The sequence below is a fragment of the Nannospalax galili genome, unplaced genomic scaffold (genome assembly GCF_000622305.1).
Source record: "Nannospalax galili isolate Female #2095 unplaced genomic scaffold, S.galili_v1.0 scaffold611, whole genome shotgun sequence".
Taxonomy (NCBI): domain Eukaryota; kingdom Metazoa; phylum Chordata; class Mammalia; order Rodentia; family Spalacidae; genus Nannospalax; species Nannospalax galili.
The window spans coordinates 2,167,495-2,181,257 of NW_008330486.1; the positions used below are offsets into that span (position 1 = coordinate 2,167,495).

General features: G+C 42.5%; 1 protein-coding gene across 4 annotated transcripts in view; it reads left to right on the forward strand.

The window, feature by feature from the left end:
- Positions 1-11,582: 11,582 nt before the first annotated feature.
- Nedd4 (NEDD4 E3 ubiquitin protein ligase) overlaps positions 11,583-13,763 on the forward strand; it is a 128,248-nt gene continuing 126,067 nt past the window's right edge. For 2 of the 4 annotated variants that reach the window (XM_029570757.1, XM_029570764.1), the window contains exons 1-2: positions 11,583-11,642; positions 12,075-12,148. The gene's annotated coding sequence lies outside the window, so the exon portion shown is untranslated. Of the gene's footprint in view, positions 11,643-12,074; positions 12,149-13,763 lie in introns of those variants that run through there. The other 2 variants (XM_017801913.1, XM_017801918.1) reach the window with 1 other exon arrangement.

Sequence of the window (13,763 nt, forward strand, 5' to 3'; positions counted from 1 at the left end):
CGGGGGCCCGGGCGCACGCGGAGGGGCCACAGCAGGTCCGCAGGCAGCGCACCCCGCGGTCCCTGGCGGACACTTCCCCCGGGCGACGCTGCGGGCCGCGGCGGGGCGGCTCCCGGGCTCAGCATCCCGCCCTGTGCGCCTGGGGGACCGAACTGTGCCGCTCGGGCGAGGGTTCCCAGGACTTGTGATGGCCTTTTCCTAGCCGGCACCCCATTGGAGGCTAGGGTGGGAACGCAGGGAGGGGGCTTTCCTACCTCCTACCCCGCAACAAGTGTCAGGCGTGGAAGTTCACACTTTATTTCACCGTCTTTGTGTCAAAACAAAAACAAAAAATGCCAAACTAGGTATAAATACTTTGAAGAACCTCCCACAGCTGTTTGCTCTGAAAGCTGCAGTCCTAGGGTTTGAAAAAGGCAAAGCTGTCTGTTGAGCAACGTTAATACTGGCGGCGCTTCATGCTTACTGAATGTGAGGCCCTTTGGGGGCGTGCTTTGCTTTAAATGAGATGTTTTGTCTCAAATGGGTGGGAGATTTAAAGGCTGAATAGTCCAACGGTGACCCATTTGGACTGGGGCAAAAGTGTGTGTGCTCCTGCTGCCACTTAAGCTGCCACATGTACCTTTTTATCAAGATTGGAGCATTGAACTGGAGCCCCTCTCCCCATTTCTAATCCTTGCTTAGCTATCTTCTAACTGTTGTAATAGTGCTTTGTCTTACAAATTGGTGTCTTCGAGTATCTTTCACACTTCCCTTAAGAGCTTTTTGTTTATAAACAGTGGGCAGTGTGTTCATGTAGACTGAGAATGCTTTTCTGCACTGCTTTTCTGATCATACCTGGAATCTAAAAAGTTGCTTTCGTCGAAGTTGAAAGTGGAGGGGTGGAAGAGATGGCTCAGTAGTTAAGAGTATTTGCTGTTGGTCCAGAGGACCCGAGTTTGGTTCCCAGCTCCCTGTAGGGTGGCTCACAACTGCCTGTAATTGCAGCTTCCTGGGATCACACACTTTTCTGGCCTCTACATGGCAAACTTCCACATAGACACACATAAGTAAAATAAGTCTTTAAAAAAAGTTTACAGTGTCAATGGCCAGAGGCTAGGGAGAGTAGTCGGGGAAGGAAGAAAGGGAAAGGGTTGCTAGGTGGGCATGAGGTTACAGTTAAGAGCGCTAAGTTCTATTCAGTGCATGGGACAGTGAATCACATTTCACAGTGTTACAAAAAAGGAATTTCAGTGTTTCACCATAAAAATACCATAAATATTTGAGGTGATAGGTATATTTACCCTGACTTAAACATTATACAGTGTATTCCTTTATCATAACTGGTAGTATCCTATAAATATGTGCAGCTTTTATTTTTTTATTTATTACTTTTATGTGTATGAGTGTATTGCCTGCATGGGTGTAAATGCACCTGTATCATGCAGTGCCCATGGAGGACAGAAGAGGGCATCAGATCCCCTGGAACTGGAGTAACAGACAGTTGTTAGCTGCCATGTGGGTGCTAGCTCTCCAGCCCCACAGCTTTTATGTTTTTATTAATTTATTTATTATTAGCGTGTGTGTGAATACTCTCGCCATAGCACCCTTGCAGAGGTTTGAGGACAACTCTTAGAAATTGGTGGGTCCCAGGGATTAAACTCACGTCTTCAGGCTTGGCAGCAAATGCCTTTACCTGCTAAGCCATCTTGCTGGCCCTAACTTCTACGGGGTTTTGTTTTGTTTTTGTTTGTTTTGAGACAGGCTCTTACTGTGTAGCCCTTGCAGTCAGACCAGGCTGACTTCAAAGGGATCTCCCTGCCTTTGCCTCCCAAGTGCTAGGATTAAAGGCCCAGACCCCAACTTCTATGTTTTTACTTATCAGTCAAAAAATACAGTTAAAAAAGACCTCAAGGGGGCTAGGAACATAGCTTAGTTAAGAGAGTATATGCCTAGTATGCATGAAGCCCTGGGTTTGGTCCCTAGCACTTGACAAAAGCAGGTGTGGTGGCACATGCTTATAATCTCCGCACTCGGTAGGTAGAGGCAGGAGGATCAGAAGGTCAGTCAAGGTTATCTTTGGCTACATAGTGAGTTCTGGGCCAGCCTGGGGTATATGAGACCTTGTGTCAAAAAACAAAACAAAAACCAGTTCTTAGGTATTGCTAAGCAAAGTGTGGATGGGCAGATGGTGGTAGCTCCTTAGTCCTTCATCCCTTAGAAACAGCTGTCAGTGTGTTGTAGCTAGAGGCAGTAGTCTAACTAGGTCCCCATTATTGTGGTATAGGGGCCAGAAGGAAACCATGCCGCATCGTACCTGATACATTTCAGATCTCCCTGCCTGCTCCATAACTGCCCAGTGCAGAGGACCTCAAGCCGCCATCCTCCCCATCAGACTTTCTGTTGCTACTCAGGAGTTGGTCCTGCTCTTTCACATCTCTTCTCTCACCTCCTTGCAGCAGAGCCAATTGATCACAGACAAAATATTCCAAAGATACCTCTCCCTGTCTCTTTTCTTCCTCTTGGCCCAGTGTCTATGTTCCTGACTCTCAGGCTTTGCCCTGCTGAAATGAAATGAAAATGTGGCAGTGTGTACTTAGTAGCAACTGGGGTCAGAAACTCCACCCTTTGTAATAAGGATTTCCTGAACTTGCTGAGGGATTTGTATTTCTGGAAAGTTGATGGCACAGGGCCAGCTGAATTCCCATGATGGGGGTCTGGCTATGCATTCCATGACTTGAATTTCCTTCCATCTCCTTGTGTCTACTTTGTGCACATTAAGGAAGAGAGTGAGATAAGAAGACAGAGACATGGTAGTGAGCATCTTCCCCGTCGGTTGTAATTGGGATATTGATGTTACTCCACAGACATTCATTAGGTGTTCGGTATCATGCATGGGCTAGATACCAGGGATACCGTGAGGATACAAGACCTCCAAGGAGCTCCCCATCTGGTGAAAAAAGAGAAATCGCTTGTTTGGGGGTTGTAGTTGCCAGCTTCTTGCTGTCATTTGCCATTTATTTTCTTGCACAAAATGAAATGGGAGCTTAGAAAACACACACACACACACACACACACACACACACACACACACATGCGTGCACCTACCTTTTAAGAAGGAAACCATTGCAGCTATGTCGCTTTTGGAACTCAGACTAGTCTGGAAATGGGCAGCCCTCTGCTGTTGATTAAAAGTAAAGTGATCAAGCTGGGGTTATAGCTCAGTTGGTAGAGTATGCACCTAACGGATGAAGCCCTGGCTTGGATCCCCAGCACTGCATAAATTGAATGGGGGTACATGTCTGTAATCTCAGCAGCACCAAGGAAGTGAAGGCAAGAAGATCAGAAGTTCAAAGTCATTCTCAGCTGCATAGCAAGTTTGATTCTAGCCTGGGCTATATGAGACGATGTCTCAGAAAAAAAAAAATTAGCTTCTCTGTTATAGTAGAAACAGAATGGCATATATCTGTAATCGCAGTACTTGGGAAGCTGATGCCAGAGGATCACCATGAATTTGAGGCCACCCTGGGCTACACTGAGAGATCTTGTCTCAAGAGAAATGGTGGGAGGAGCTTATCTTGACAAATTTGGAACCAAAACAAGGAGAACAATGAAAAGAAATGGGGTGGAATGTAGAGATTATAGCATAATCAGTGTATAATGAACAGGCACTGAGTCACATGGTGTGAGCATGTTGGTAATAAAGCATGCTGAAGTCTAGATAATACCTTACGCTTTCTGGTGAATTTCAGCTCTTCTTCCACATGTATCTTCCTGAAAGAAGCTCTGTGTGGGGGAGTTTTGCTATAAAAGCCAACTTGATTAGCTCTGATGGTCATCCAGAATCAACAATGGAGAATAACTTTCATAACTCTTTTTTAAAAAAGACAGGCTCTCACTGTGTAGTCCTGGCTGGCCTGGAAGTTGCTATGTAGACCAGACAGGTCTTGAACTCACAGAGATTGACCTTTCTGCCTCCTGAGTGCATATTAAAGGCGTGGGCCACCCCACCAGGCAACACTCAACATTCTTTGGTGGATCTGGGGCTTCTTAGCACCTCTCTGGTTCTTTCCAGGGGGGATCTGCCAATTATCCAGAGGCTGGAAAACTAGACTCTCCCAGTCTCTGTGGCAGTTAATGTTTATGTGGAATGTATTTCCTAATTAGATGCACTGATTAGAGATTTGGGAGGTGAAAGTAAAGTGAAGGGTAATACTTTGTTTCTTTGGCTTTTTCTAGTGACAGGCATAGTCAGGTAGACAATTTTTCTACAAAAGACTTCCAGTGTTGGGGACTGGAGAGATGGCTCAGCAGTTAAGAGTGCTTACTGCTCCTGCAGAGGGCCTGCAACTCTAATTCTAGAGGGACTCAGCCCTCTCTTCTGGCCTCTATGGCCACCCCACACATGTGCACATACCTGACAGAGACACGCACACACATGTTTAAAAATAATAAAAATAAATCTTCAAAAAAAAGAATTGCAGTGTCTAAGCCTGAAGAGATAGTTTAATTGGTAGAGCCTTTGCCCAGCTTGAACAAAGCCCTGGCTTCCATCCCCAGCACTGCATAAAACTGAGTGTGGTAGTCCAGGCCTATAATCCGAGCATCTGCAAGTGGAGGCAGGAGCATCAGAAGTTCAAGGTACCCTTGGCTATATGGTGAAATCAAGCCTAGCCTGGGTTATATGAGACCCTATCACAAAGCCAGAGAGACAGGGAGAGGGAGAATTACAGTGACACCATCTGGTAACTCATTTTGTGGAATGTGGATAGGAAGTTGTAGAATTAGCGATGAGGGTAACTCCTAGATGTGTAGCCTGCATATATTCTCAAGGTGGTGGCTCCTGATTACCTGACTGGGGCAGCGGTGGCAACTTCTAGATAGGCCATTTCTGTGTCATTTTCCAGTCCTCTGGCCCTCCAGCCTGGAGCTACACCTTAGCTCTTACCTCCAGTTGTACATCCCCCCCACCCCGCCCCAGTCTCTTGCTATGCTGGGTTCCAGTCTGGACTGCTAGCTGGCCACATCTGTTGTACAGCACCTGTCTCAGACTTCTGTTTGCTATCATTTCTTGAATTCTCTTGGTCCCTTTCCTATGTCCAATCAACTGTTTCCTGCTTCCAAATACATTCCCTTATTTGTGACATACATCCTCTGTGTGCATCATCTCACAGTGGGGTCATCTGAGCCTTTAGGATTCTCACACAGCAGTGTTGGTATTCATAGCCCAACCCCCATCACCTCCAGCACTTGGTTCCCTCAGCCTTGTAAGCTTCTGATTGTCAAGTATCACTTGCCTCCTCAGAGAGGAGTTGTCCAGTCATCTGATTGATGGGTGCAGGTCTGGCAACCAGGGTTCCTGGACCAGAATCATGAGAGCGGGCTGGAGGCTGGGGGCTCACTGCGTGAACTCTGCCTCACTCCTGCTTTCAGGTATTTGAGAGAAGTTTGTTGTTATTCATGACTCTGTCAGCCCTCCTTTGTCCCAGATAGTCTTCTAGTTCTTCAAACAAATGAAAAGATTCATTTCTTGGGCATTAGAACCTCAGTTTTTAATCGAGGAGGGCATAACCTGTGTAGTTCAGTAGACTAGCAGGGTCAGAGACTATGTGATAAGCCTCATACACTGATGGGGATTTCAGCTATGAAGATGTTTAGGGTGTTTGACATTTGGGCAGTAAAGAAAGAACAAAACTCCTTTTCCCTTAAACACCTGCATTTCTTTTCTTATTGTTTGAAAATTTTATAGTTGCATATGTGTTTTGATCAAACCCACCCCCCATTCCCTTCCAACTCATCACTTATCCCCCCCACCAGTTTCCCTGACCAACTTCATGTGCTCTTTTGTTAAACTCACAGGGTCCACTTAATGCTGCTTTTATGTGCCTGGGTATAGGACCTTCTGCCAGAGGTTTCAGAGGCCACATCCTTAAAGAAAACTGATCCCCCTTATCCCAGAAGCCAGCAATTGCCAGTAGTTTCTTAGGTAGGGGTGGGAGGAACTTGGCGAGCCCCTCCGTTCTTTGTGCTGGGATTTTGACTGTCTTGATCTTGTGTAGGTCTTGTTCATGCTGACACAGCCACTGTGAGTTCATGTGTAAATGAGTTCAGTGGTGATCTCATGTCCAGAAAACACTGTATCACAGCCGCAACCACTGCCTCCGGCTCTTACAATCTGTCCACCTCCTCTTCTACAATGATCCCTGAGCTTTGGGTGTGATACAGATGTCCCATTTAGAGCTGAACACTCCATCATCTCGTATTTTCTGCATGTTGACCAGTTGTGTGTTAATCCCCTTTTATTGCAAAAAGAAGCTTTTCTGGTGAGGCAAAATGCCTTTTTTCCTTTTTTTTTTTTTGTCTTTTTTGAGACAGGGTCTCCCTGTAGCCCCAGCTGTCCTGGAACTCACTATGTAGACCAGGCTGGCCTTGAACTCACAAAGATCCACCTGCCTCTGCCTCCTGAGTGCTGGGACTAAAGGCGTGTGCCACCATGCCCAGCCTCCTTTTTTTAATGTAACATTACCCATTACCATTAGTTTAATCTAAATAGGGCACTATTTTATTATTAGTGTGTATGCACACATGAGCATGCTTATACTTATGTACATATGAGCCACAATGTGCAAATGGAGGTCAGAGGACAACTTTTTATTTTTATTTTATGTGTGTAAGTGCACTTGTGTGTGCAGTGCCCTTGAAGGCCAGAAGATCTCCTGGTATTGGAGTTATAGACAGCTGGCAGCTGCTGTGTGGATGCTGGGAACCAAACCCGGGTCCTCTGCAAGAGCAGCCAGTACTCTTAACTGCTGGGCCATCTCTCCAGCCCCAGGAGAACAGGTTTTTTTAAAGTCCCTTATGTGGGTTCCAGGGTTTGAACTCAGGTTGCATGGCAAGCACCTTTATCCACAGTCATTTCACCTGCCCGCTTTTTAAAATAAAAATAATGTAACAATTACAAACCATTTAAGAAGTAAAACAAAAATCTTCAGGATGGGGGCTGGAGAGATGGCTCAGCAATTAAGAACACCGGTTGTTCTTGCAGAGGACCCAGCTTCAAATCCCAGCACCCACATGGCAGCTAACAACTGTCCATAACTCCAGTTCCAGGGGATCTGACAGCCTCTTCTGTCCTCCACAGGTATTGCACAACATGGGTGCACTTACCTACATGCAGGCAATAACACGCATACATATAGAATAAAAAAATCTTTTTAAAAGACCATATAGTTGGCCCAAACAAGTCAATTTATTTTTACACTTAAGGTCACTTGAGGATCTGTTAAAAATTTATTTATTTATTTTGGTCTTTTTTGAGACAGGGTCTCCCTATAGTCCCAGCTGGCTTGGAACTCACTATGTAGACCAGGCTGGCCTTGAATTCACAGAGGTGGGCCTGCCTCTGCCTCCCAAGTGCTGGGATTAAAGGCATGCACCACCATGCCTGGCTAAGTCCATCTATACATATTTTTGCAGTTATCACAGAATAGATAGCATAATTTTTCCAATTAACATCCTGATTATTCTTTGCCCAATAATATTGTTATATTTTTAACTGGCTTCAAAGGATTTCACTTCAGTGAAAGTGTAAAAGAATTTGGTTTTATTAAAAAATTCAGAGATGGCCAGGTATGGTGGTACATGCTTTTAATTCCAGGACTCAGGAGGTTGATACAGAAGGATCTTTCCAAGTTCCAGGCCAGCAAGGGCTACATAATGAAAGCCTGTCTCACAAAACAAACAAACAGAAAAACCAAACTCAGAGAAGCTGGACATGGAGGTGCCAGCCTGTAATCCCAGCACTTTGGAGAGGGAGGCAGAAGAATCAGGAGTTCAAGGCCAGCCTGGGCTATATTGTAAGTGTGAATGCAGTCTGGACTATATGAAAGTGTCTTAAACAAACAAACAAATAAAAAACTCAGAGAAGGCCAGGTATGGTGGTACACATCTGTAATCCCAGCACTTGGGAGGTACTCTGTGAGTTTGAGGCCAGCCTGGTCTACATAGTAAATTCCAGGCCATTCAGGGCTAGGTAGTAAAACTGTCTCTTAAAAAAAAAAAAAAAACAAAAAAAAAAACCAAAACCTCAAGAGATAAGTTAACTGCTGGGTATATTTTTAAAAATCCCAAAATTAAAAAGGTAAGCTCATAAGGGCCAACAAGAGAACAGGAGAACTGAGGCTGGAGAGATGGGCTCAGCAGTTAAGAGCACTGCCTGCTGTTGTGGAGGACCTGGGTTTGATTCCCAGCATCTTCATGGCAGCTAACAACCATCTGTAACTCCAGTTCCAGGGGAATCCTATACAATTTTTTGACCTCTGACCACCATGGGCATTGCATGACATGGGTGCATTTACACAAATGCAGGCAAAACACTCATACACATAAAATTTAAAAATAAATAAATAAATAAATAAAGACATCTTAAAAGAAAAAAAAAAAGAACAGGAGGAGTATGAATGGAATAATAAAACAAAGCCTGTGAGAGATGGAAAGACCTGAAACTGCACTTCCTGTTTGGGGCATTCAAGAGACTAAAGCTCTATTCGTAGCTGTCTCCATGAATTGTAGAGAAATCTTAGTCCTAGAAAGCGGCCTTTAACCGGCAAAGCTACCTGTGGACGGTCTGTATTACCCCATCACCAGTCTGCTCATTTCTGTCATTATGAAAAGCCACGTCTTTCTGCCCACAATAAGCAACTTTTACATTTTACTTTCACAAAATCAATAGTGGAAGAGGAACCATGCAAGATCTAGTGAAGGCCTTCCCCATTTGAGGGTCATTTTTCCATCCCTGCCTTAATGAAGAAAACGTGGTTTATTGATTCTTTTCTATCTGTTTGAGCCCTGCCCAGATTTCTGTCGATGGTACATTCAGTATCATTCTCAAAACCTCTTGAGTTTTGATGCCTGGTTCTGCGTTTGCCCTGATGTCCACGTTCAGAGATGACCTGAGAATTTCTAATCTCTGCACATGGATGCAATTAGAAACCCCAGTCATCCATATTCTAGCCAGAAATTACAAAATGAAGTTCAAGGGATTGCTAGTGTAAAAATAAATGACATTTTTATTTAATTTTAAATTAAATTTAAAGACTTTAAATCAGTATAGCTTTTAAAATTTATATCATTTATGTATTTATTTATTTATTATTTTTGTGTTTGTGTGTGTGCATGTGATGGTCAGAGGACAGTTTTGAGGAGTCTGTTTTCTCTTTCCACTATGTGGGTCTTGAGAATCAAACTCAGGTCCTCATGCTTGGCAGCCAGGGCCTTTGTTCACTGAGCCATCTCATCAGCCCATTTATAGCTTCTTAGCAATTAACCATAGCATGTGAAGTAACTAGTTCTGTCTGGGAATTGCGGACAGAAAGGTTAGAAGTTAAATGTCTTTGTAACTGTGAGTGACTTATAATCTCCAAGATTCTGATACTTGTTGCATTTTTATCTCCATGAGACCTGGGGATGCTTTGTGTTGAGGCTATGTGGATGGTTTTTAATACCAGGAACTCCACAAATACAGGTTAACATTTTTAGAGAGATGTGATAATTTAGAGGATGTGATAAGGTTATATCCAAGTACAAACACTAAGCTTAGGAAAGATAATTGAGTAATATTTGTTGTTGTCATTCTTATTGTACTTTATCACTTGAAAATATTTTACTTATTAATTAGGTTGTCACACAAAGTATTTTTGGTTTTCAGAATTTAGTCTTGAAGATTTTGTACCTATTTTTTAAATTAATATTTATTTTGTGGAGGTCCGTGTACATGGAGGTCAGAGAACTTGTGGAGTCAGTTCTTTCCTTCCACTCTGTGGGACCAGGGGATTGAACTCAGGTCATCGGACTGGTGGTAAGCTCCTTTACCCCCTGAGCCATGCCCCTGATTTCATACCCATCTAATGAACTGTGGCCATTCCACAATCAATTGGCATAGTGAGAATTTGACTTTGGAGCCAAGGGAAAGTTTCAGTTGACCTATTCATTCAGTGGTCTGCTGGAAAAAAAGAGTGACCGGTAACCACTTTCAGCTTTTAGAAATTAATCCCCAGAAAACTGCAATTTCAACTTACATGTTTTCTTCTCTGGTTGTTACTTCTGTGTTTTGTTTTATTTTGATAGAGTGTCTCGTGTAGCCCAGGATGACCTCAGATTCTCTAGGTAGCTGAGGATGACCTGGAATTCCTGGTCCTCCTGCCTCTACTTACCCAGTGCTGGGATTCCAGGAAAGCACCACCACACCCTGTTTACAAGGTGCTAGGCATGAAGCTCAGGTCTCCTGCATCCTAGGCAAGAACTTTGTCTGCTGGGCCTCACGTGCAGCCAGGCCTTTATTTCTGAATTTTTATGTGTATGAGTGCATTGCCTGCATATATGTAAGTGCACCTGTGTCTTGCTGTGCCCACGGAGGTTAGAAGAGGGCATCGGATGCCCTGGAACTGGAGTTATGGATGGTTGTTAGCTACCATGGGTGTTGGGAACTGAGCCCAGGTCCTCTGCAAGAACAGCCAGTGCTCTTAACGTCTAAACCATCTCTCCAGCCCTTGGGCCTTTATTTTTTATATATGAGGATTTTTTCCTTCTTTCTTGAAAGATCAGCTATGTATTTAATTCTCTTTGGAGACAGAGGAAACATAATTATCTGGCTTTTCTTATCAAGGTGTTTTGTATTGTGTTATATTTATATAGTGAGACCTCAGATAAACATGGCTATAAGTCTTTGTAAATGAAAGAACACTAAAAGCTAAAATTAAGGTCGGTTTTCTCCTACACAGTGCTGCCTCCCGAAGAGAATATAGGCTGCTGCTTGCTAAAAAAGAAGCATTTAGTTTGTGATCTGTTGTACTACAATGTTTTCTATTTGTTGATCATCAAAAAAGAAAAAATGCTACTGTTGGACCTGGTGGTGGCCCACAGCTTTAATCCCAGTACCTAGGAGGCAGAGGCAGGTGAATCCTTGAGATTGAGGCTAGCCTGGTCTACAAAGGGAGTTCAGGCCAGCTGGGGCTACAAGGAGACCCTGTCTCAAAAAACAAAAACAATGGGGGAGAGGGGGTTCTGGATTTGAGTGGGAACTGTATGAAGTTTAAAAAGATCAAGAAAAAAATGACAGTATAAAAAACAAACAAAAGCTGTTGTTTGTTGTGGGGCAAGGTGGCTCATACCTTCACAACCAGCACTCTGTCCAAAACAAAAACAAAACGGTTAACACTGCTGTACATAAAAATCTCTTCAAAGAGATTCATCAGTTCACACTCCCACCAGCAGGGTTCTTGCTGCTTCCTGCTGACATGGCCTTCTCCTGTGTTCATCTGGCCTTTCTTATTTTCTTGTACTAGGCTCATTATATTTTACTTACTGACTTTTAGGAACTGTTCACATACCCAGGATAAATGATGACTTGTACCAGTGGTGTGTATTCTAGATATTTCTGTCCTGGTGCTCTATTCATGTCCTCATTGTATCTCTGGAATGTAACTTTTATATTGTGAAACTGAATACTTCTTTTTCATTAGAGTTTCTGTACTTAATGCTTTCCTACTTCTTTTTTTGAGACAGGGTCTTATGTAGCCCAGCTGGTTTGGAACTCACTGTGTGGACCAGGCAGGCCTTGATCTCACAGAGATCCAACTACCTCTGTCTCCTGAGTTCTGGGATTAAAGGTGTGTGCTACCATACCTAGCTGTCTTTTTTTTTTAAGTATAAAAGTATATTTTTATTCTTTGAGAATTTCATACAGTGTATTTTGCTCATAGCCACCCCTACTTCCTCCTAGCCCCTCCCAGATGATACGTGTTTCTCTCTCTCTTTTTTTTGTCTTTTTTTGAGACAAGGTTTTATGTACATACTGCTTTGTAGATTTTCTTGTGAGTAATGCTAACTTCTTATTCTGTGTAATAATTTGACTTTGATGCTTTGCTTTTCTTTGTAGATGATCAAGGTCCCAAAAATAGTAATTTAGTTTTCATTTTCTTTTATATAGCTTTTAATCAAATTGTTTTAAAAAGATTCTTCAGACTTCAGTCTCCTAGTTACTGTTTTATAAGATAATTTGCAGTTACATGAAAATAAAAGAGAATTTTTTTGTATTTTAGGACAACTCACGAGTTGTGAGAGTGAAGGTTATAGCTGGAATTGGTCTAGCCAAAAAAGACATCTTGGGAGCCAGGTAAGTATATCACATCAGTTTGTAATTTTAAAACTTAGCATTTGTTAGTTTTTTTCCTGAACTTTGATTAAAGGAAAATTTTAGTAATAATATTAGTAAATTTTTGTGCACAGCAGAATAATAATAGTTCTTATTGTAGTGATTTATTAAATCTCTTGATATCTAAATTGCTGAATTTGTAAAATTAAAAGCATGGGTGATTGTATTTAGATTCATTATTCAGTTCTAACCCAGGAATTCATAATTCTACAAATCTTACAGAAGATAACAACCATAAACTCTGTATGATAAGGAAAGTAGCTCGCTGAGCACAGGCAGAATGACAGGGCAGAGGAATTCTGGGAGGAAAGAAGTTGTTCAGTGTGAGTTCCCAATTTTAAGAATCAGTCTGAAGCCATGTGGAATCATGACCTAGAACAGTGGTATAATATGGTCATCTCTGCATCCTGAGAACCTGCAACAGTGGCAGACTCCACAACTTGAGAATCTCAACATGTATAGTCTCCACAGCTGAGAACCTGGAACAGTGGGAATCTCCATGGCTGAGAACCTGGAATGCATCTGAAGAAAGTGTGTCAATGGTGAAGATTCTGGGAGAAACAGAGCTGGGTACTGCACCAACTCAGCTGAAATAAAAAGAGCTGAGCAGAGAGTAATTCCTCATTGTCCAAGAAAGATAATTACCATGCAATAAAATAACATGAGCAAAATTAGCAGCTCACAAGAAGAAGATAGCAGAATCCAGACTCTCTAACTCAACATAGTGTCCTTAGTCCAGCATGCAGTGATCTGATCTGTAACAATTCAGGGAAATGGAGCACACTATCAGTAAAGGAAAGCATACGTGCTTATAACAAATCAGAAGTACGAAATCTTGGGAATTAAGTAGAGACCACAAAAAATGAAATTCTAGAACTAAAAAAAAAAGGAATATTTGAAATTAAAATTCTTGGGTGGATTTAATAGCAGACTGGAGATTGAAGAATAAAGAGTAACTGAGTTTAGAGACAGATTAATAGGAATCATGACCCAAATTAGAAGACGAAACATAACAGAAAAAAATGAAACAGTCCATCACACTGTAATTGGAATTCTAGGAGAGGAGAACTAAATGATGAGATGAAACATTTTTAAAGAAAAAGTTTCCAAATTTGAAAAACAATTTTTTATTATCAAAAACACCAAGCAGAGGAAAGTCAAACTACTAAAAGCCAAGTATAAAGAAAAAAATCATAAAAGAGAAAAGATGGCATGTTCTCTGTAGAGGAATTACAGTGAATGGCTGACTTCTGACCACCAACTATGGGGGCCAAGAATAGATGGAGCAGAACAGTTGTCAACCCACACTTCCACATTCACCGAAGATGTCCTTTATGGCTGGTGACAAAAGAACACAACAATTTCAGAAAAAAACTCAGGAGTTTGTCATTGGCAGAGCTGCCCCTAAGAAAAGTTAATGGTGCTAGTGAGATGGCTCAGCCATTTAGAAGGCATACTGCTCTTGCAGAGGACCTGAGTTTTGTTCCCAGCACTCACACTGAGCAGTTCAAAGTTGCCTGTAATTCTAGGTTCAAGGGATCCAACACCCTCTTCTGGCCTCTGAGGATATCTGCAT